This window comes from Myzus persicae, unplaced genomic scaffold (assembly GCF_001856785.1).
Source record: "Myzus persicae strain clone G006 unplaced genomic scaffold, MPER_G0061.0, whole genome shotgun sequence".
Classification (NCBI taxonomy): domain Eukaryota; kingdom Metazoa; phylum Arthropoda; class Insecta; order Hemiptera; family Aphididae; genus Myzus; species Myzus persicae.
Window position 1 is genome coordinate 340,569 of NW_019102620.1, and position 24,469 is coordinate 365,037.

General features: G+C 37.9%; 1 protein-coding gene across 3 annotated transcripts in view; it reads right to left on the reverse strand.

The window, feature by feature from the left end:
- LOC111032761 overlaps positions 1-24,469 on the reverse strand; it is a 69,402-nt gene that overhangs the window by 35,755 nt on the left and 9,178 nt on the right. The window contains exon 1 of one of the 3 annotated variants that reach the window (XM_022313212.1): positions 8,185-8,405. The exons of the other annotated variants lie outside the window; for them this stretch is intronic. The gene's annotated coding sequence lies outside the window, so the exon portion shown is untranslated. Of the gene's footprint in view, positions 1-8,184; positions 8,406-24,469 lie in introns of those variants that run through there. 3 annotated transcript variants of the gene reach the window in all.

A 24,469-nucleotide genomic window follows, 5' to 3' on the forward strand; every position in this document is an offset into this window, starting at 1 on the left:
CGGTTTTTTCCACAACAATAATACGTACATTATTGTAATACGATGGCCGCGACCATCGGTTTCCGCGGCGACACGTGTTCAGTGCGTGCGAGCACAAATTCACTGTGTACGATATTATTTTATATCTGACGGAGCAAATCGGACACGACGTGGGGGGAAAATCAAGCGGAGCGTCCGTGCGTATACGCGAGCTGCCGCCGCCGCCGTGCAGCAGTGGTTTCGCGCGCTCGGCCCATAATCCCGGCACTGCGGCGGTTCAGGGTCGAGCGCGCCTTTTGTCTCGTCGTCGTCCGGCGAGCGCGGCGCGGAGGTACCTCGTCACCCCGCCGCATGTCACCGGCGGCGGCGGCGGCGGCGGCGCGAATACGACGACGACGACGACGACGACGACGATAATATAATATTATTTAGGTCACACGCGCGCACGCCGTAGTCGTCGTCGTTACGGGTTTGCGAACGCGTATTATGTACACGTCGTCGTTAAATATTTATGGGCAGCGGTGCAGAGGTCTTGCGTTGTCGATCGTCGTCGTCGTCATCGTATACAGTCATCGCGAGGTCGTCTCGATCTTCGTCGTCACTGCCATAATCGTTATCGGCGAATCCGTCGTCGTCGACCTTGCGCCAAGTTACACATTATATTGTACCGTCAAAAAGCTCCACTGTCGCGCTGCTCCGGCAATAGTAATAATAATAATAAATGATTATGGCGTACATATTTTACTACCATCATAAATCACGAGTCTTATGCGGCGATAAGATTCCGGTGCAGCGTTGCACTCTTGCACTGCTGCATCGCGAGCTCGGAGTTTGGCCACGCGCATGAAGTACGTTCGAATCGTTTGGAAGCGCAATAGTCGAGCCGCCGCCGTGGAAGAAATTCTATATGCCATTATACTCGTGTTATGAAAGAGAGAGAGAGAGAGAGAGAGAGAGAGAGAGAGAGAGAGAGAGATAGAGAGTGAGAGAGGGAGAGAGAGGGCCCGCGAGGAAATTCTTCAATACGGCCCTAGAGTTTTATATTTTTCGCGACCGACGACGACGTTCAAGCGGTTTGAGCGATGGTATGGAAGAAACGTGATACGGATCGCGTAGGTATATACCAGAGATAGGTTAACAACATAAAAACCGCAACGATCGATACTTTATTAATATACGAGCAAAGTATACCTTGTGCTGCGTATATGATATTATTATATTAAGCAGTCGACGGTCGGTCGGTAACTCGAACTTTGATATCTCGATAGAAGTCGACATTTCGAGTGAAAAAAATTCAAACCATTAAGTTTAATTGGTTTTCGATATCACGAAATCGTTAATAACTCGAATGTTGTTTCCCCCTTGAACTTCGAGTGAACCACGAGCACTTTGTGGCGTCGGCCGTGTCGAAATATATGCAGTATTATATAATATTATATTATCATCGCGGTTTAATTCGCTAGCAATCGCGAAACACGCGTTGGAAACTGCTGTGGGCACAACGCGTTCGGAAATCAAACAGACGTGCAGAATAACATCTGTATAGACCGCGAGCCGCTCTGTATATTATTATTATTACCCGACATGGCGGCCCCGAGGACGTGCGAGTGCCACAACATTGAAACGATGGGCGAGACGACACTATATATTTTCCTCCGAAAATGAGATAAAAAAAGAAAAGTACTTTTCATTTTTCTACGCGTCGTATTTTTTTTGGACTAAATTCATATCATGAACATGTACATATGTACATTCAATTTCGTAATATTATATTCATTATACTTATATAAGTTATAAAAGTTCTAGCATTATATAGTATTATACCAGATATTTTAAACGGCCTTAACTATTGTGTACTGTAGTATACAATGAGGTACTAATAACAGTCGAGAATCTGGTAGCTCTTAATACGTTTTGGTATAATAATATATTTGTATCAACTTTATTACATAAAAGTATAATCCACCAGTATTTTTTTCTAAAAATCCAGTTTCAAAAAAAACTGTTCCAACTGTTCTTTAAAATAAAATAAATATTATGTATGGCAGTATATTGAAAAAAGTTGTTTTATAGCCAGATCTAAGTACTACACCCGTGGAGTATTTGTACTTTTAATTATTTGGTTTGTATTCGTGCGCATAAAAATATATTTAAGGATATAATAACTAGAAAATGAATTTTTAGGTTTTCACATATACTTTTTGGCTTTATATAGCTCAACATGGGTCATAATCAGGACAACTTATTCAGTAAAGAATTCGTACAAAAAAATGTATGTAGCAATATTATTACAGCGTATTTTAAAGATTAAAGAATATTCAGCCTGTATTTCTTATTTAAGAATATATTATATTATTTGTTCAGAAAAAAGTCATATTTGTTCATTTCTAGAGTTGAAATATTTCGTCAAGCGGAAAAAATGAAAGAAATTGTTCTATAATTTGTAATTGAATTGAATATTTTTTAATTTGTTTGATTGTTAAAAAATATTAATTTTTATCACAGCGATATCTAATTTTAATTTATTCCATAAAAATATTGTAGAACAATAATATGCTCGGCCGTAATATGAATATGATGGGTACCTATATTATATTCAAATCAACGAGAAGGTGACAGGATCCTATTTTGATAAATACGTACATACCCATTTCCTTTTTAGAGGAAAATAGCTACGACCGAAACAATACACCCTGCAGCGGAGCGTATTAGGTCTCGTGTGCCTCACCCGTCCCACCCACCATAGAACGCTCGGAAATAGATCGTCGTCTACCTGGCGATTGGTATAAAACGGCGACGAGAGCGGACGTCTCCGCGGCACAGTTCTTGCCAAACGATGGCGGCGGCGGCACACTTGGCCGCGGCGAAGATAAATATTTCGAGCTCGTCCGTGCCATAAGAATCTACCGACGAGCAGAGTGGCGGTCGTACCTATATATCACGACGTATATATATAATATAATAACAATATGTAATAACATAATATTATACGTATAATATATTTATATGGCGATGCGACGACGACCTTGACAAACAATATTCGTAACGTTTCCTACCGTACATAATATTTTATTAAACTCGACGTCGTCGGTGTCACCGCTGCAGTTTATCACGTGCAATAATAGTAATATTATCAATCGACATTAAAATAGTATAATACACTGTAGCGGACGGGGAAAAAAGCCAACGCGAAACACAATAACTGCCTCACGAGTAACACCTTCTCGGGACGCATGACATTACATAATATGCGTTTTAAACACGATATTATTAAATTATTATGATATTATAATATACTACAACTAGTTGCTGTGACAATATATTTACGAAATAGTTTATGTTCAAAAATGCGTTTGCGTTGCACTTTACTGATATGCACACGAACGGAAGAATTCGTGTGATGATATAATTTAATTTTAGTTTTATTTTTGCGAACTTGACCACCTAAAAAACTAGACAGTTTCAGATCGACGGTTGAGTACGGTTTTGTTTCCACCACTCGTGGCTGGCAGCCGGGACAATAATACACACCAAGGTACACACCTCTCTGTCGAACCACATAGCAGCAGCTATAGTATACATGCGGATCCCACGGACCCCAGGGGCATAAAAACGATTTTCTTGTAGTTGGATGCGATACAATCATGAGAAAATGACCAAAGTTATGCCCCCCACATCTACCAACATATTTCTTAAAGTAATTTTCAACTATCAATATAATTAATTGCCATAGGTATAGTTATTGAAATATGTATACACAATGTAACTGCGTATTTTTGTGATAGCTGTTTTATTTATGGGCGATTATAGGAATGGATAATGTGGGTTTTGGATTGTTAAAATAGTTTGCAATTTAGTTTTTATAGGTTAATCACTATGAAAAAAATCTATAGAAAGCCAAATGTAAACGAAAAAAAATTAAGAAATTTGAAAAACAAACAGTACCTCAGAAATCAGATGTAGGTAAACGTTATTAAATATTGATAAGGAATCATTGTCGCGTCATCATATTTAATATTAATGACTGGGTTCTTAAATCCTCCCCCACCCCCTCCCACTACTTACACAAACGCCAACGGGATTACTACTATGTGCGAAAAAACTTCACATAGTATGAGTTTATTATCTTTATCGCACGATGTATATGGTATTATAATATATAATTATTATGACGATACGATGCTTACGGATACAAAGTCACGGCTATACGACGATTATTCTCGGCCGACCGAACCTTGGTGCGCGCGCGCTCTTTATAATCGCTTAACGCTTCAACCACTGTAGCACTGGCATCGTATCGGCGGACGAGGAGTTGGGTGGGTGGCGTAGGTGGGTAGGAGGAAGAGAGACGGATATGTGCATTGCTACATTTTCGTCATCGACCAAGACACGACGGAAAAGGAGCGGCGGCTGCGGTGGTCTTCTCGTCATCATCGTCGTCGTCGTCGTCGTTCATACGCGCCTAACTTACTGTATACACATAATAATATAATAATATAGTGTAATGTATATTATTATTACTGTTGTACACTACGCGCCGCGAGGACGACCGCCGTCGCTGCATTTCAAGAGCTATACGACACAAGATGCGTCGTCTCAAGATGTTGTCCCGAAAACGTGCGCGGCTCGAGACCGGAAAACAGACCGAATGTTCATTACATTATGATTTAAGTATAATATTGTGTGGTATTTGATCGCAATTAGGTCTAGGTTCTGGCATAGGCGTACTGCCGTCGGGTAAAACTATCACGCGGCTGAACATTTTACTTTCGTTACATTTCGCCGACCTTCCGCGGTGCATAGGTATTTGAGGTATTATATTTTTTTATATTGAATATAATATCAAATCGTAAGATCGTAAAATCGTAAAATCACCGTAACTGGAGTGTTTTGCGCAATATTATTATAAAACGTTACAGCTCTCGCACAATCTGTACTTTTAGGATCTACAATATTATTATAGTGCTATATACGCTGCAGAGTGACGACATATTTGTCGGTTTTCGCGCTTGCGAAGATAAAACTACACTATTATCATTGTAATACGTGCAGTTGGGCAAGTGGTGAGGAGGCAGGAGGGGGGGGGGGTTATAGAACCAAACTAATTTCGTACGAAAGTCGTTATAGGCGTTAGCTTGGTAAACGGTATATATCGTCCGCTGATGTGCGCTGCAGTATACGCCGCCAAACAAACACACACACACACACATTCACTCACGTTACGCACGCGTGTTTAATTGTCGTTGTCGTGTCACGCTTCATTAGCTTTATTATTAGCGTTGCTTCGTGTATATATTATTATTATTATAATGAATCGACGAGGAAGACGATACGAACTACTCTGTGCCAAGGCCGCTGCCGCCAAAACGTAACTCGTCGGCATATTACAATAATAATATATACAACAACAATCCGACCATATAGTATATCATTAATGTACCTAGCACACCAAATGAACGCAGACCACGCGAAAGAAAAACCCGCGCCCCAGTTTGGCTGCGTTAATACTCAACATTCGATTTTACGATTCGTTATTGCGACGACTATAATATCCGAAGAGTATATACAAAAAAAAAAACAAAAATGCTCGGCGCGATCGCTTGAGTTGATTCAATACGAGATGATGAACAAACAGCGTCCAAACACTCCAAACCGAATCGATTTCACTTTTTACGATTTGTTGGTTCTATCTGAAATCCCGTAGAGCGCAGACGACTTTAAGCACGAGACAAAAGTTATTGAATTAATCAATAATATGTTAATGGCGATCGAGGGAATGTAACCGAAGAATTGAAATAAGCTACCACCAACTCCGGGAAAATAAGAACGTGGCTTTTGTACTTTGTGCGTCGTGTTTCGTCATCGGGCACGCGCAAATGGCATTGTATCTGATTATTACAAATCACCTATGCAAATATACTCTGGTTCAGTCGACGGCTGTACATTATTATGTTTATTATGCGTGCATTTCGGAATGATATAATAATATTATGTCGAACGTCTATGAAAATAATGCAGTTGGAAACGCGGAAAAAACTGAACGTCGATAAACGTCGAGCAGGTAACACAAACAGCGAACGAAGTTTTCCGCAAATAAATTACTCGCCACCAATGGACTATACACATGACCGACGACGATCCTCCGCCTCTTCGATGGCATTCGGTCCACGGTCATACTAAATGCACTCATGATGCGTCACTCGGAAGTCTTTCTGGCCGAGACCCCTTCCCATGTCCCGGTCCGTATGCTTATGGACGGGTTTATTATATTATTTAGTCTTCGAATATACCAGCCCATATTCGTCGCCTTTTTTCGTGTGACGGAAGTTTCGGCACGGCGGAGAGTGTGCGAAATTCGTCGGTTTTTCGGCTATAGGGGTAACTGGCGGTAAACACGATGCTGGACGGTTCGTTTAAATTCGCCGTCACTTGTGCAGTTGTGCCACGACGAGCATTTGGCCGGCGGTCGGGAGGTTATTATTACATACAGACGCGAACGCCGTTGTATAGCCTCAAGAGGGTGTCACGCGGCGGGGGTTTAAAAATAACCAGTGGGCCGCCGCCGCCGCGACGTCGAGCGCGCGAAACTTGACGATAATAATATAATATACGCACTCGACTGACGGATGAACGCGAGCGCGAAACACACGCTTGCGGACGGCGTTTCCGGTGCAGTGCGGTTCTCGGCCGCCGCCGGTCGGCGTGTATAATAGACACCTTATTATAATATTACACGGGCCACGACAAGAGTACGCGATGATAAAATGTAATTTGCGAATAATAATTGTATACGCCTGCCGCCAACAACGACGACTGATTGCCTAACCAAACACACTGCTGCACAGGTCGATTATTCTACGACGACTGCTCGAACGGGCTGCGAACCCTCGAGAATTTCTGGTGCGAAAATCTCGACTCGAAAGGTCGAATCGCCCCATCAGCGTCGTCGAGCTTGCACCTCGGACACTTCCACGTTCTCGACTATATAATATACCTATCATATACGAGTGAAGACCGGACGTCTCGGTCACACGAGGGGTTTCTGCGAGTGGCTTCTGCGAAACGTATGGCTGTCCCCGTCCCTTCAACGCAACAAAGATGTCGAGATACGAGAGATCGCGAAGAACGACAAAGACGACGACGAAACATTGCCGGCGGAAACGACGTGCCGACCTTATTGTTGTTTCCGGGCGTAGGTTAATTTACATAGTCGTCGGACGGACGGAAGATGCGTGTAAAGACCGGAGGTAGTCTTGGCGTTTCGCGAGATCAGAGTGAACGAGCTATATTATTACATCGATGCGAAAAAGGCGTAACTGAAAAACGAGTCGAGAGGGTCCTCGAGCGCAGGATCACGGTGTCCTGTCGACGCGGCCGCCGCCCGGCAGTTCGTATGTCCCTTAGGCGCGAGTCCTCAAAATAAGTGGCACTACGACGACGATGGAGGTAATGATGGCGGCGGTTTGGGCGATAGTGGCGGCGGCGGCGTGTAGTGCTACTGCTGCTGGCACGTTGTAGTGTATTATTATGGTGGAGGGCTTGTCGTCGTCGTCGTCGGGTTTATCGATTCCCAGCTTTGGCGCTCGCGATGGTTACACAACGCGCGGCTGCGGCGGCGGGCGGGCAAACAGAGGGGTTACCCACCGTCGCTCGCAGCGAAATTCGGTGACGGCCGGCGGTGTATATCATAGCGCGCGCGCCGAGGTGGCCACCGATCGTTACATACCGTCGCCGTCGGAGCGCGATGTGAAAAAGAAGCGTGTGACAAAAACAAAACCGGTAAAGTGTACGGCAGGGTAACCACCACGCTCACGACAAACGCACGTCTGCAGCAGAGATAGCCTGAGCAGCAGCTAGCAGCACGCAGCGATGCCGGTGACAGGTGGTGTCTGCGGCAACCGGGAAAACCTCCGGCGTTCGATTATATTAAAATGTCACCAAATACCGATATTATATATTATTTTACAATATTCTACGTGTCTTACACACTGCCAATACGCTCAAGTACTGTGCGCGATAATACTAGATAAGTAGGTAATACAATAATATTATAATATACATGATAATAATTTATATAATTATTATAATAACAACAATATACTATAATACTATATACTGTTATATACTATAATATATTATCATCTTATTGTGTGTGAGACGTATTATAATCGTAAAGTAGTGGGCGTTGAGTAAAATGATACTTACGAGAATTATAATAATTTTCGTTACGTCCACGGCTTATGCGAAGAACACGCGGGTACACATCGTATCATTAATATTATTATTATTATTATTATTGTTATTAATTGTGCGCGCACACGCACTGACAATACACGCGGTCGCAGCAGCAGCTGTCGTGCCGGTGGGCTGCTGCTGGCTATCGAGTCTCGTTCTGTTCCGTCGGCCGGCGCACTACAGACTAACCGACCGCACGAGGCGGGCAGGCAGGCAGGCAGGCAGGCAGTCGGCGCGGCGGCGGCGGCAGCCGTTACGAAGGTTGCACGGTTACCACCACCACCACCACCACCGACCGCCATTTCCAACGTCGCCGCCGCCGCCGCCAACGACGCTGCTGCCGCCGCCACACCGCTCTTGGTATGATACAGCGTACCATCGTCGTCGACCAGACACGGGCACACCGCACACGCATGCACGACGCGCACGTACAAGCGCCGGCACCCGCACACCCGCACGCACACGCACCGGAGGAGCGTCGTCCCTACTTTTCGTGTCTACAGAGACCGTGGTCCACGATCACTTGGGGGGAAAAGAATCCCGGGAGTATACAGAACCCGCAGCTCGCAGACGTACAGAACAACGGGAGGCCGATCCGGAAGCGACGACGGCCAGTTTTGTTCGAACGCGTGGGAACGCCGGATGCGGATAAAATTATCGGACGACGGTGAAAGACGCGTGTGCCGAAGATAACGAAACCGACTTTACAATATTGTCATTACGACAGCGTGTGTATAGTATCATTACAATATTGGGTACGATTCCTCCGCCGCCGCCGCCGCCTTCGTCGTCCAAGAAGAGAGATATTTGCATATTGCACAGGCGTCGCGCGTGCGCCATGTATGTCAAGGTGACTGTGCATCGACGACGCAGTTTGAAACGACGCAATACTTGGCCGCGGCGTAATATTTAGTAGCACCGAAACAGTACCCACATAATAATCATCAGCGTACATTTGTGCGTGTACGAGCGTATGACCATAACGTCGTCCGACCGACCGTTTCTGTTCGCCGGTTCCTACGGAGGGAGCCGTAAAAAACCGGCCGGCGAGAAGGGTGGCCGACGACGGCTTCCGTCCGAACCGGTTCGTCGAGTGGTTGCGAAATGCCGACCAACAGTGAGGGCCACACCGGACCGCGGCCGCGTCGCGTTATAACCGGCGGCGGATTTCGCCCGGAGCAGCAGCTGTGCACCGCGCGCAAAGGGTTGTGCGCAGACAACAAAGTGCACACTTGCAGCCGGATCTGACGAAAGCGTCATCGGCGGTTGCTGCGTACGCGGTGGCGGCGCGTGCACAGCAGAGGTTCCTCCCACCGCTCGCACTACCGTTCCTCCGGCCGTATACGGTTATTCTGTCTGCTACGCTGCGGCCACATGGCCCTCCTGATCGACGGACCTCAAATTCCTAAACGTCCGGTCATCGTCGCCGGGTGCGGCCGTGCAGTTGGCGATGTGGTGGGTGGGCGAGGTGAGAGTTCGTCAAGCCGGCGCCGTTGACGAAAGACTTTTATTCGAAGGCGGCGCAAGTCATATTTGTTCATTGGATAAGAATCTATGTAACTGTAATATTGTTAAAAAATATGTTGCGTTTGTGGCGCGGATCCGAGTGACATTGACAGACGTCGATGATGGCTTCAGTGGCAAATAAGTAACAGCCGCCACACGTCGACCGTATCGGTAGGTACTCAACTTCTTCAGTACGATAATATCACATGCGAATGCCGTACGAAATCGCGAGATCGAAACGAACGAAACAGGTTACGAGCAAGAACCAAGATTGTGAGCTGGTTAAAAAGTCGTAGAGAATAAAGTATGATGTATTTTAAATCTCTCTAAGAAGATATTGTAATACACTAATACCTAATGATATTATACATACGTAAGTTATGACACCAGTCACCTATCGTACATTATGATTAAGACGACAAGACTAGGCGAACAGGTACGAGACGGTAATCAGGGCTGGATCTAGATAAGCGACAGATAGGCAAATTAGCAGACCAAATGGAAGTGCGTTTTTATGTTTTCATTATTGTGCAACCGATACTCAGTACCACAAATAGATTGCAATCTAAAGTACGTGATCAAACTGACATTTACAACATTTTCAACAAAAAAAATTACAACTATATTACGTAAATGATAAGTATTTTATAACTCATCGATAAGTACATAAGGGTAGTATTAAATTATCAGATATTAAAGTGAAAAATTGACAGTATATTCTATAATTTATTACCTTAAATTTAAGTTTAAACCTCGAAAAAATTCAGGTTTAAGATCTCTTAAAATGTAAAAACACTTTTTATGACCTACCTTAGATATGTTATATAAATAATTTTCGTAAAAGAAATCATAATATTTATAAGATTTTGTAAGAATACTTTCTGTATGACCACTAAAACTATACTAAGAGTAGGTAGGTACGAATATATATAACAGCCGCCATCAAATTCATATCCATTTTGAATGGTGACTATAATATAATGTTGTTACAATGAAATGTGCAATCAAAAATCTCAGTCGCTGAACTTATTTCAATGAAAATGATACTATGTGTACTATCATTATCCCCCGCACGTGTTAGAATTCTTAGACACCGTACAACATCTAACACGAACGACTCGGCAGATATTATTTATGTTTGTACGTTTAGCACGCGTGTTCGTCTATGAATGCACAGCGACGTAGTTCAGCCGACGAATATTGGTTTATCGAGGAGAAAAAAAAACGCGGACGAACGCACGCCACAGCAATTATTATTATTATTATTGTGCACACACGTAGACGGAGTGTGTGGAATATAACAATGATAATTGTTTATGACAACATTATAATATTATGATGTGTATTACACGGGCATAGCGACGGCGAAGAGAGCACACGGAATCGGGGAATGCATGACGTGCACCATAAAATATAAAATGATGTGAGTAAGCACTCTGAAAAGCCATCGATCCGAGTGCATATCGGTCAATGTTTGATTAGAGTGTACAAAGGTCACACGATATGTATAATATCAACAGCTGCAGCCGTATGATATGCGAGTGTTATATTTTATAGGTTTAACGACGTCCGCCACACACCGACAAAACGAAATAGAAGCGACGTTTTATTGTATTGCTCCCGAAAATATCGTATAACACCATAATATATTGCCCATTAGCATTTCGATCGTTTATAGTACGTGGTTTCACGTTTTGGACCGCGATCGGCTTTGTCGGCACCCAATCCAATCAACTTTACGCCGCGGCATCGTCCATACGATGGACTGTGTCAAGAACGAACGGCTCTATTTTATTGTTAGGGGGGAGGGGGAGGGAACGTTTGAGAGCGTTTTTGGATAAAATCATTGATCATCTGAGTGCGATTTCAGTCGTGACCATTATACGAGGTAGCGTTATACTTAAATAAAGGACCTAAGCTTATAGTTCTAGATTTGTCGGTGTTAGTCGCAGTAGCACCCAAATGAGTTACCAAGTTGTTCAACTTGATTCAAACATGCGCTCTCGATAGGGGATGTATGTAAATCATTGGTGTTACAGGGAAGGAATGTAAATTACAATAATTATTTTCTGCATACTATAGTATGATGACTGATTTATTTAAATATTCAATCATTTATATATATGAAATTTATAGGCCACATTTGCATATCTATGTTATAAATTTATAATATACTGCTTGTTATTTTTGGAACCTATAGTTGATCATTTGATGAAAAAAGGGTCGATTGATGATAATATGTTTATTTTTAATTAAAATATAAGAATCACTGCTGATTTGGTCTAACTATAAGATAGTTGTAATCTCGATTAGTGGCATTCAATTTTTTTTTATAGAATATTTGAGAAAAGATTTTTAGATTGACGATAGAAATTTTGTTTAGAAATGTTTTTGTATTGGTTACAGCTTATAAATCATAATACTATAATGGAAATAGGAGAAATTATAGTGTTTAATGCTACTGGTATTATATTCGGGTAGAAGAGTTAAAAAAACATGCATTAAATCGTCTTGCCTATGATTAGGTTAGGTTAGAATAAAGAAAAAAGAAACTAAATCTTAAAACAAATATGAAATTGAATGTATGTTTGTGGCTTATATAGGTACTCAAAAACTACTTAACTTATTTAGTATGAGAATTTCAAATCGTTCTTTGAGATAGCAGGAAAAGCGTATATAAGGATAAGCCTATATCAATATATTTTATATTTTTCACGGGCGAAGTTGGTTATATAATGGACACAGTTGGTCCTAGACCGTTTTAAATAACAGTTATATCAATAGATTCCTTGAGACTTGGAGGAAGTTTATTTCTTATTTTTTCAACTCCTATATAGGTAGCTAAAAGGTAAAGGGTAGCTGATACTTAATTTACATTTTTTAAAATATATTTATTAAAAATACAAATCCTTGGCCCAGGCAAAGCCATGTGGGGAGCTAGTTGACTATATATGCATAAATAAACCAAGCACACGAACCGACTTTAAAAAGTCTGTTGTCTGTATGTAGGGACTATAGGTAATCAATATTTTATAAGATTCAATCTAAAATGTTTAAAATGAAATATTTTATGTGAATAGAATCATCATAAATGTAACAGTAAATATGTTTTTATACACAACTATCGAAAAAAGGGTAGGTGGGATGATATTGTTGTTAACTGCGTGTGTTCTCGAAATTTCTTTGTGCACCACTTTGCCGTTTTTTATTCATATTTTCTTTTAACAAAACGCCCACAGATAACTAGTGCATTATAGTAGTTTGGTGGTTCAGTTGCATTGAATCTCGGTTAAAAGTCTTCAGCCGAAAAAATCTTCAACCATAATCAATAATTGTTCTATATGTAACAAAAAATGTAAGAAAAGTGGTGTGTAAATACGACTTCTGGATAGTGGTTTGTTGTAGAATAAGAGCAACTCCGTTAAATTACGAATTTAACAAATTTCAAGAGCAAAGAAAATCGATTTAAATCGAGTTAAAAATATTCATAAAAAAAATACACGTTATAGGCCTATCAATAATAAATAAAAATGTTCTGATCTCCGGGACCACGAATATTATGTAAGTGATAAATATGTCGTGAGTTCGGGTGTTTCAAGTGCAGAGTTTTCAAAAACTTCGTAGTGTCGCTTAGGGTACGTTACCCAAAGTTGAAAACTAACCCAGTCCAAAATCCTTAACATCGCTCGATGGCCTCGGGCATAGGGGCAACAAAAACAGCGAGAGCGAGCCAAAAACTTTGGCAAAAAGAAAATGACGTAAATTCTTTATCCGTGGACTGTATTCATTGAAGATTTAGTTTGACGACTGTATGTACAGTGTACACTATACACACTGTCGAAGTCATTATTCTTTCATAAATCGATGACTGCTGTGAGAGAAGTGCACAAGAACAAAAGTAATATTGAGTGACACAACTATTAGAAGCTTATACTTATACTCTGTAATAAGCTGTAATACATTATATTTTAATAATTTAAGAGCGACATGCCAATTTATGTATACACTTTTCGTGTTCGATGGAAATTCAAAACAAAATAACGATTTCTACCCTTCCTTGCTTGCCCACATCAAACAATGTAACAATGTAATATATTTTATATAGTCAATTGATGCGACGAAGTAATAATAATGTATACTTTAGCCAAAGTCGGACATGGGTCGCACTGACTGCGTTGACATCAATAACACGTAAGTACGAAAAGTCGACAGCCGTTACAAGTTTACAACTAATGCAATATACTTAACTACTATACCTACCTAATTTCATTTATCCCTTGTTATGGTGGCTGTAGGTAAGTTTATTAGGTATACACATACAACCATGGTTGTTATACAATTGATATTTTTATTGTCAAACGTCAATAATTATAATATGGATAGTATAACGTATTAATATACCGGCCCCACTATCTATATATATATGACATTGTGATATATATGATATTATGGACACTATAATATTGGACTATAGTTATTGGGCACTTGGTCCACAAATCACAATAATAATGTAAATAACTACAGATTGTATTTTAAGACGTGTATAGGCGTTTATATTATTTGGATAGGTTTATACTACAAATAGTATTTTAAAATCTTAAGACATTGGTAGTCATTGTTCAGACGACATCTATTTTTAATTTTAAGCCAATAATACGTTTTAGTGAATACACTATCGACATTTTACCGAAGAAATAGAAAAAAGAATATATTATAATTATATATATAGGTATATTATAATATATATAATATATTCTCTTATTAACATTTGCTATTGATTATAATACGATAAATTAATGTGGTAATAAAATTCACGGTTTTCTTTCACTATACATAGCATGTATGCTGTACTCAGTTGTAGATAATTTATTTTACTAAAAATGTATTCAAAAACCAAATGTGTTATTTCATTACAGCTTGGCTATTATTCATATAGGTTCAACCTACATAATACGACATTCTGACCAAATCAATTTTCCATCACATTTCTTTGATATCGTAATTATTTTAAGTACAAATTAATTTTACAATATTAGTACCTACCTATATGCTATTATGTGACTAATAATTAATAAGTTGTAATTTTTTTTTTATTTTTTTAAATTTTTTTCTCTTGTCCAAATAATCTGTACACACCTAAAATATATGTATTGTGTATACTATTGTTATAATATTTTTTAAATTATCTGTCATGATATGACATAAACGTTTATAGCAAATATAATATTCAAAAAATATAATATCCGTTGTATTTTTATCGCAGGATATAAAGTTCAAACTGTAATGTGTTCGTCACTTTAATTTCTAAAAAGAACACCATATCGCGGCACAGAACTAATTAAGATGCTGTCGATGTTGTCGTACTGAACTATTCCACGCATTAAAAATGTAAAATAGATTGTCGATACTAATAGATTGCATTTTGATTGTTTAGCCTGTCAAATTTCATTATCAGAAATAATTATTGTCGATGGTTTGATTAGATGCAACTCATCGCATGGACATTTAATTACCAGTAAAGCAGAATATTTACTGTGGTGCCGATATACAGTAGCAGTATCTCGGTACTATACAACTTGTATTTTCTCCACAGACTCACACCAGGTTGTAATGGTTTTGTTTATATCACTGCTAATATTCTGGCTAGTATCGTGCGTTGGTATTCTAAACAACAAATCTGTGCAACGCATTGCAATAATATCAAAATCGACGCAACAACTTTAGAAGTGAATAAATTGTCTACGCAGAAGCTCTCCAAACTCACGTGCCTGTTTTTTTATGAACAGCATATTCCACTTAAATTTTCAGTAGTAAATTTGATTGAATGTTTCTAAAATAAAAACATACTACGTTAAACACGCGTTTTTGTAGGTGACATTTTTTTGTTAACGCGCCCATTCATACACACAGATTAGTGTATAATATAAATCATCAAATGTTCAAAAACACACAGCCATATAGGCTATACAGCAGTGTTATCCAACAGGTTCATATACGACAACTCGAAAAAACACGACACGGTTTGCCTGATATATTTGTATACGAAATCACGTCATATCGGTTAATAAACAGTAATAAAATACCAGCTACACACATAGCACTCGTGTGCTCGTCCATTTTCGTTTACTGATAAATTAATGAATACACCACCTTTAAAGGTTCGTGCATCGTCCTCAATCACCATGCGAATAATTCCGGTATTATTTTCAGTCATCGTATAATAATATAATAATATGTATACAATGGAAAGGGGATGCGGAGGCGGGGACAAACGGAACTTAATCCTTAATCTTAGAGAAAAACTTAATTTTTTAATAAACCTTCATCTTAAACTTAATCAACCTTTCTTCTTACATCAAAATCGTCATTTGATAAAATAATTTCGAATCATATATAAATAATAGGCTCGGATTTTGTAACAAATGCATTTTTGGCGGAGAATGTGATAAAAAGACAAGCCTTATATATATATTCACTATGTATCATAGCGACTGTATAATGAAGTAAACTTTATTTTAATTTGCTTTTTTTCTTACCCTCCCTCAAAAAATACCTTGCTCATGTTTGCAAATAAAATTCACAATATAATATTAAATTGTATTATATTACCTATAGTCAGAGAAATCTAGACGAAATATTCTTGTAACATAATAGAAATTATTTCGTTTGTTATTGGGTGCACCTAATATATTTAATAATAGAATAATTATCGAAACACAGGTTATTGAAGTTTTATCAAAGTGACCGTTTTAACTTTTTAAGCGGTGGTGGTAAAATTCTTTTGTCTTGGAGATGCCGCCGCGGTGGCAGTACAATTGTGTCCGGCTTCATTTTGCCGCAATGCTACCACCACTGGCACAGCTGCAGTGTGTGGGAAACTTAAGGTAAAAATAAATTGTTATACTTTTCAAGATTTAATTAAATAAACGCTTTTTAACGATTTATTTTCCTAAAAAACCCGAACTCTAATAATAAGTTTTAAATATTTTTTATGCCAATAATTTAATATACCTACCTAAAAGCACTAAAATAACTTTATATATTTTATATGTTTTTTTTCCTAAATAGTATTATTTTTTCCATAGTACAAATTACATTAAATTATAATAGACGCTAAACGGCCAACTTCACGGTAAACCTCAGGTAAATACATTTTTACTTATTCTAATGTAATCTAAAACGAAAAGTCGGAGTACAGTCAAAAATAAAATGGTTGGATTTCCAAGAGGAAATCCTATATTAGACAGGAGCCTATTATAATTGTAATGTCATCATAATATCACCAAGGATTACTTAACCGGTCGCGACCTACTTTGGCATTGACTTAATGCGGCAAGACAGGCAGCGGCTCATAAAACATAATAGTCCTTTATAACAATCCTAAACAGATACAAATATTATTCGGAAAAATATTGTATCATTATTAAAATGTATGGTTAAATATTAATAATTTACCTAATAAAATTAATACTTGATCGTTGAATCCATTAGACATCAAACGCCACTGACTTTAAACGCAACACTTTAAAAGTTACCCAAAGTTGAGTAACCGTGTATGGTAAATATTTTGTTGGTTTTTAAATAAACGAGAAAAAATAGCTACGTCTACCTCGACGTCTACCCACGTCATGATATTATTATACACGCTTTGAGCATAATATGGGCCCCGAAGCTTGTTTTGCGGTACGCGCACTCAAACTAATCGTGAAAAAACTAAACTCGATTTATTTATTACGGGAAAAAATGGAAAAACTCTCATGCCTAGATACAGGGTTAAGACAAAAAAAAACATATTTTTAATTATGATTTGATGGAGGGGTTTTTAAAGATCAGCCAGGTATATGAGCAAATGGAACTCGAATGATTTGTCTAATTATAATCATTTTTATAGGAGCGCCTCATTGTTGTGTTTTACCGGCTTGCATGTCGGATTACAAATGTATGCGTATGGCGTGCACAGAGTATAGGCCATGGTTTTTAATTCTCCTCTATTTAAACACTTAGCGTGTTCAAAATGTATTGCTGACTGTAATGGTATCCAATTTACGATATGAGCTGAGAAAATCTTCAAATATAAATAGCGAAATGTATCTATGTAATTAATTAGAAACAGATGACAAAAATTCACTTAACCATAGTTTGACAAGTAACTGGAAGTTTATTAAAATCGGTAAGTACGAGAGGAGTTGTACTCTCCGCCCGCAGCCAACTCCCACCGACAAGTCATCGACATTTCTGCATTTCTGTCGATTTTTCTTATAAAATATTGAATTATAATATTAATTAAATCATTAATATTTACTCCCGGTGTAGCGTCAGTGAATGTAAACGATTTTTATTTATTTAGATACATTATTTATGCAACTATTACTGTTAGTAATTATTTTTTTTTATATACCTGCTACAATTTAAAAATCATAAAAGTGCACTCGTACTTATTTAGTTTTAGACTCACTGCGCGTAGCACAATGGCAGGGCTGTACTAGACCTAACACATAGCACGTTCGCCATCCCCTTAGATGACGGTGGAAAATATTCGTTTTACACCACCAGTAAATGTACAACATACATTTTTTCATTCATGAAGCTTATGGCCTGTAGGATCTATAACTGCGTGTTAAAATGTATGCATAAAAGTTATTTAATTTACCTGCAAACTTGATTAAATAATGATCATTAATTTGGTAGGTATTAACGTAATAGATAATGTATTATCATTGGAATAGAATTATGCAGAAACTACAATTTTAAACACATTTATGATTATATACCACCTAACGCATTAACCTGTACAATCGACTCATTACAGTTAGATATTGTGTATTAATTGCATTAGTGTGAGAATTGTACTTATATTAGGACAAATAGTTCAAATATATAGAAGAAGGATAAAAACATTCAAAAACAGCTGTTTCAGCCATGGCAAATTGGGGAGGATTGATCGTTTTAGAAAAGAAAATTATGTAAGCATTCCACTGCATCGCCGGGAATCAAGTTCAATAATTCACTCAACTGTATGACTGTATCGGAAAACAGTTCCGACCGTTTACACATTTTATAGACACAGGGGCACCGCCTGTATGTATAGGTACCTACATAATATTTTATGGCGGTCTAACAATTCCGAAAGACGTCCGTTTTAAATTATAAATTGTTATACACACACCGCGGCGAAAGACATGGTATTGTATACTGCTGCAGGTACAACGTCTACAAATCCAACGGATCAAAGTCAAAAGATAAAACACCAGTATGGGTACTCGACTCTGGCCTCTGACACCGCCACGTAATAGAGTAGTTGTTCCTGGGCATTTTTTTGTATAAACATTACACATAAAGTTTATAAAAACTCTGGCCGTATCTCAAGATTACCAGACCAAATCATTATAAACTATATATTACGCACCCATATTACCTACTCAGTATTATACGCGTACGTCGTGTATAGAATAACGACCATGTGGTATGTGATATACGCGTATTAAATAAGAACTATTTCATCTACTGCTGCACGGCAATAATATAATTCTGTAATTTGTAACACTATACGGCTTACGGTCTGAATATATGAGACCCAAAGGCCACTGCGACTACGAAAAACTGTTTTTATCATCAACTTCAAGTAACAGTATACGATTTCTACAGACGGTCGATTTCTGGGTGTAACCGAATCTAACCTATATATGTTACCAACTAGGTATCTAAAATATTTTTGTTCAAGTTTAGTTTCCAGATTTAAAATAGCAACGATTTGTCGTAGATACGATCCGCCATTTAATAGTTTACATGGGCTAAGGTTTCGAAAAATTAACAAAAATAATAAACATACGTATCAAACTAAAATATTATGTTAAGAAAGGTAATAACAAAAAAATAAGTCAATGATCACGACTATTTTTCAAAATAATTTTTACGAACTCTGCGAAAATATATGGCTATATAGCCATCAGAAGTTTTACGCCCGTTTGCGTCGATAAGGATACGACGACAGTGAGTAAATTAAGCACGTCGTCTTAATAATAATATTGAAAACGACAAGCTAATCGAAAAAGTTTTTGCGAAAATGAGATTCTGGCCGTTAGGTCAATATTTATTTTAGTTATATATAAGTATTAAATGTTTGGTAAATTTTATTGGTAACGCGTTACGTAATCATTAATACAAAATATATAAATGTATAATAAATAATAATATTATATGACAGTGACGAGGTAATTGGACGGGTGTTATGATAATATTGTCACTATGAGTTTTATCGGCGATTGACACACTTGCAGAATATCCGCAATCGTCGTAAAAACACGTTGTTTTAAATTAATGTGCTCGTCATCGGTAGAAATTCGAGAAATTCGGAATGGGTAAAACAATATTATTCCACAGCGTGCCTCGTTTTGTCCGCGGTTTGCTGACGGATTTTTTCCGCGGTTGAACTAAAAATTAGTCAACATGTTAGTTTAGATTACTAATAAGTGTAATAACACACACACACACAATACATTTAATATATCGATGGTATTTGGCGTACCGATAATGTATAAAATTATCATTAATTACTTCCCACACATATTGATTCTTCAACATTATTTTATAATATTCATGGATAAAAATAATGATCAATTATATTCGTAATGTTATGTGCCAATAACGATCAGTATATTTGATTAGTTGTACATCACTTGAACTAATAGGTACTTCAAAAAAAATAACAATTCAATCTTGTAAGTCACTATTTTAAGATGGTGAGTGGTGTTACGAGTTTACGACCAAACCTGAAAGTGTATTTGCTATACCTAACAGTCTGCTGCAGGCGTCTATCAGTTTGCTAACACATACTGCAATCTTCTGATGACCGATGAATTCCCTTTTATATTGTCTTATTAAAAGAGAAGTGACTATATGATTTTGTTAGGTGGTGCATCAAATTGATACTCGAATGGCCTACCTTTTGATGGCCATGAAGTCCGTCTTTCCTTGTAATACCTGAGACTTATCTAAATGGTCGTATTAACAATATTTAACAGTGCGCGGTAAGGTTCGGTTTCTATGAATCGCTGTAAAAATGTCCGGAGTAAAAGTCCTAGAAAAAAAGTCAGGGTAAAAAAGTCCGAAGTAGCTAGATAAGTCCTAAGCCTAAAAAGTTCGAGATCAAAAAGTCCGTGGTAAGAAAGTTCGGTATATATATTATATGTGTGTAACAATATTTGAAATACCTAGTATAATCTATACTATTATAATAATAATATTTAAAAAAAATCAATGATTATAATTGGGTACTCCGTATCATTAGTTACCATCATATAGATAATATATTATAATGATTTGTTAGCTTAATTATGTATTAACTATCTAGTTAACTATCAAAATTAAAAAAAATCCGGTATATATGTACGAAGAACAATATTTAAAATAATATATTTAATCGATATATTTTGCCGATACTGGTACCTTCAAGATAATGTATTAATTCCGTCAGGTAAATCATTAATACGAGATATTGGAAGTTTGATTGAGCATCACATCATATTTTTCCTTTTACCTAATTATATGTGCCAGACTTTTATTACCCGGATTTTTTTACCTCAGACTATTTGGTAGTATACCGGTTTCAATATATTGCATGTTCGATTTGCAAATGGCCTTATTATAGTTATTATGGGTGTCATCATAGTTTTCTTTCAATATTAACTGTTATTTCGTATACAGTGTACCTGTATACTTAGCATACTTAGATGAAGATAATAAATTCGAGTTTGCAAGCACGAAGCACCGATACCATTTTGTAAGAAACACGAGAGCTTCGATCCTTTTTTGTTCAGCACCGTATATACTTATTATTATATATTATGTTTAAAAAATAACGAATAAACGATAATGCTCAAACCGGCGGCGGCGGTATATTCATTACCTACATACTTTTGGACCCGGAAAAGGAACCTGCGTCGGGTAATTCAATATATTATATTACCTATGCAGAAACGTTTGAAACAATTTAGTCGATACTCGGCGACAACGGCGGCGACGTACACAATGCACGACGGACAGAGTTCACAAAAGGTTGGGCGACGGGGTCGGGGAAAAATATGTAAATATTTAATAACTACAACGGCGACGACGTGTACACGGTGTACAACCAACGTTTTTTACACCTCGTCACCACCGTGCGTTTTTCGATTTATTTCTCTAATAAATATTAAATGGTAAAAAGTACCCTCCCAAGTGCGGACATGAAAGAAAAGAAGTGTCGGGGCCACATTGGCGAGCGGTTTCTATTTTCAATCTTTTAGTCGGACTTGACGGCAAACGCCAGAGTTAAAACCCTGCCACTAAACAACTGTGACAATAAAAATATATTTTTCAACGTTTTAGACACAAACAATTTTGGGATATTATCGTCAACACGTCATAGCACGGTTTTTAAAAAAAAAAAAAAATTCAACTCTTCAAAGGTTTGTACTTTGGTTTTAAAAGACCACTCCAATATGATGAGCTACGCGTCACTATATAACATATACCAACTTTTCTATACAGTGCAGTAGACGTAGACACTTAACAGTGAATTGTTTGCAGCCTTTGTAGACCCGTCAACGAGGCTTTATCGCACAACGGGCGTTGATTCGTTTGCTAAGTAGTAAATATTATAGATATAAAAAAAAAAAACATGTGGCATTTATTGCAATGTATTATTGAATTCATACGAATTGTGTGGAATGAAAACGGCTGATGAAAACGGCCCAATAACTCTGAGTACGCAGTTGTAATAAATATTACACAAATACTTTGACCTTTCAGTAGTTTAAATATAAGTAGGCACATCATTTTTCATATTTATTCATAATAGTTCTAATTTTTAAAAGTAGAATAAAAAAAGGGATTTATATTTTTGGTAGCAGTAATACCAAACAAAGGACAACCAAATGCCAAATGCAAAGATTTACAAAAATGAAAAACAACGAAAATATGTAACAATATTTAATATTGCTTATAAATTATAATACATACAATATGCATCGTGTAAATATTTTTCCGTTTTAAACTAATAAACAGGCGTGCATAGCATATATTATACTATATACCTATGTAATCTAATAAAATGGGTTGACGGATTGCGAGCGCTCCGTTGTAGTATTGCATACGAAAATATCTTGTAATTAAATGATTCATTAAATAAATAAATACAGTAGCGATCACTTCCAGGTCCTTAAGTTATAGAGTTATACACGTACAGACATTAATAGAAGAAAAATATGCTTAAAAAAAATCCTCAAATAATCTATTTTATTGTGCGGTTAGTCCCACCCAGACTAGGACCATTATCACCGGAAGTCGACGGAAACCATTGTCGGACGCAAACAGTTGGACAATGCATTTTAATACCATCGACGCAGATAATAAAGTGACACGGCATCAGACATTGTATTGCTGAGCTAATATTATAATAAAACAATGTTATATAGGTCCGTTCGTTTTCAGACAAAAGCTCGAAGACTGGCGCAAAACACGGAACGGAAAAGCGAAGCAGCGTCGGTGACGTCAGTTGGTGAATGGGCGAAGCCCCCTTCCCTTCTTTATCGAGCTATACGCCGCCGGAAAAGGAAAAAAAAACCGTAATCCGGACAAATGATGTGCGACGTAACTCCTATTAAATTCCCGAGATCGACACCGAGGACGGGCTTTTCGCGAGTAAGCGCAGTACGAACAAGAGCGCTTGTGGTTTCGAGTAACCTTATACCTTACGGGATGCAGTAACATGATTTATCATCAATACACAAATACACGATGATGGGTGTTTTTACATTTTGTACATTATTATAAAAAGGTGGCATGTAGCGATATTAGTATTATTCGTACCCACAGTAAGTTTATTCGTTTTAACAAAAAGTGTACACATTCGGGCAACAATAATAACAATAAATAATGCTGTATACCAATAAGTATTGGTTTTAAAATAGTGTAGTTGAGCACACTGTACTTTAAAAATTGTTATTTTGGTGCACACGGGTGGAAATGCAAGTGTTGTATTGGAGTTTTGACGCGAGACCAGATGTTAACGGTAAACCGTAAAAAGTTCAGGAAAAAAAACCCGAGAGAAAAATATTATCATTTTGGCATACCGATGCTAACAAGTAACAACCATACGAACAGCTGATTTTATTCATAGTTTGTTAATAGCACACCCTACATACACTTCCTCTAGTACATTACATCACATATATGATTTTTTAAACGAACAAACCTATATTTTATTATTACCTATTATTACGACGGTGTTTTCGTCAGACAGTGCAATCCGATTACGACGACAAGATCTCCGAGCGATAAAGGTAAAATACAACATGTAGGTACTCATATTATACTGTATGTATCCATTTATAATATCGCTGGAAAATTTGCTCGATTCTTCTTGGCGACGTTTCAGAAAACTGTGCGCTCACGGTCGAATACCGCAGAAAAAGCCGATAAAACGCCCCCGTCCGAACAAAAACTATAATTTAATAATAATATGTACCTATTACCTACATAATATTATTATAACATTTTAAAATCGCTTGAATGAATGCGTGCTTGCAATGTGTATTAACTATATTATGAAGTATAATAATAATATTACAGTATTTACGTATTTGACACCTGTTGGCGGACGACCTATCGACTCTGCAGCGTTGACGACACGCACAAATGCATAATAACAATGTGAAACATTTCGTCCTGGCCAATATATATTATGAGACGATACTATAACTATACGTTA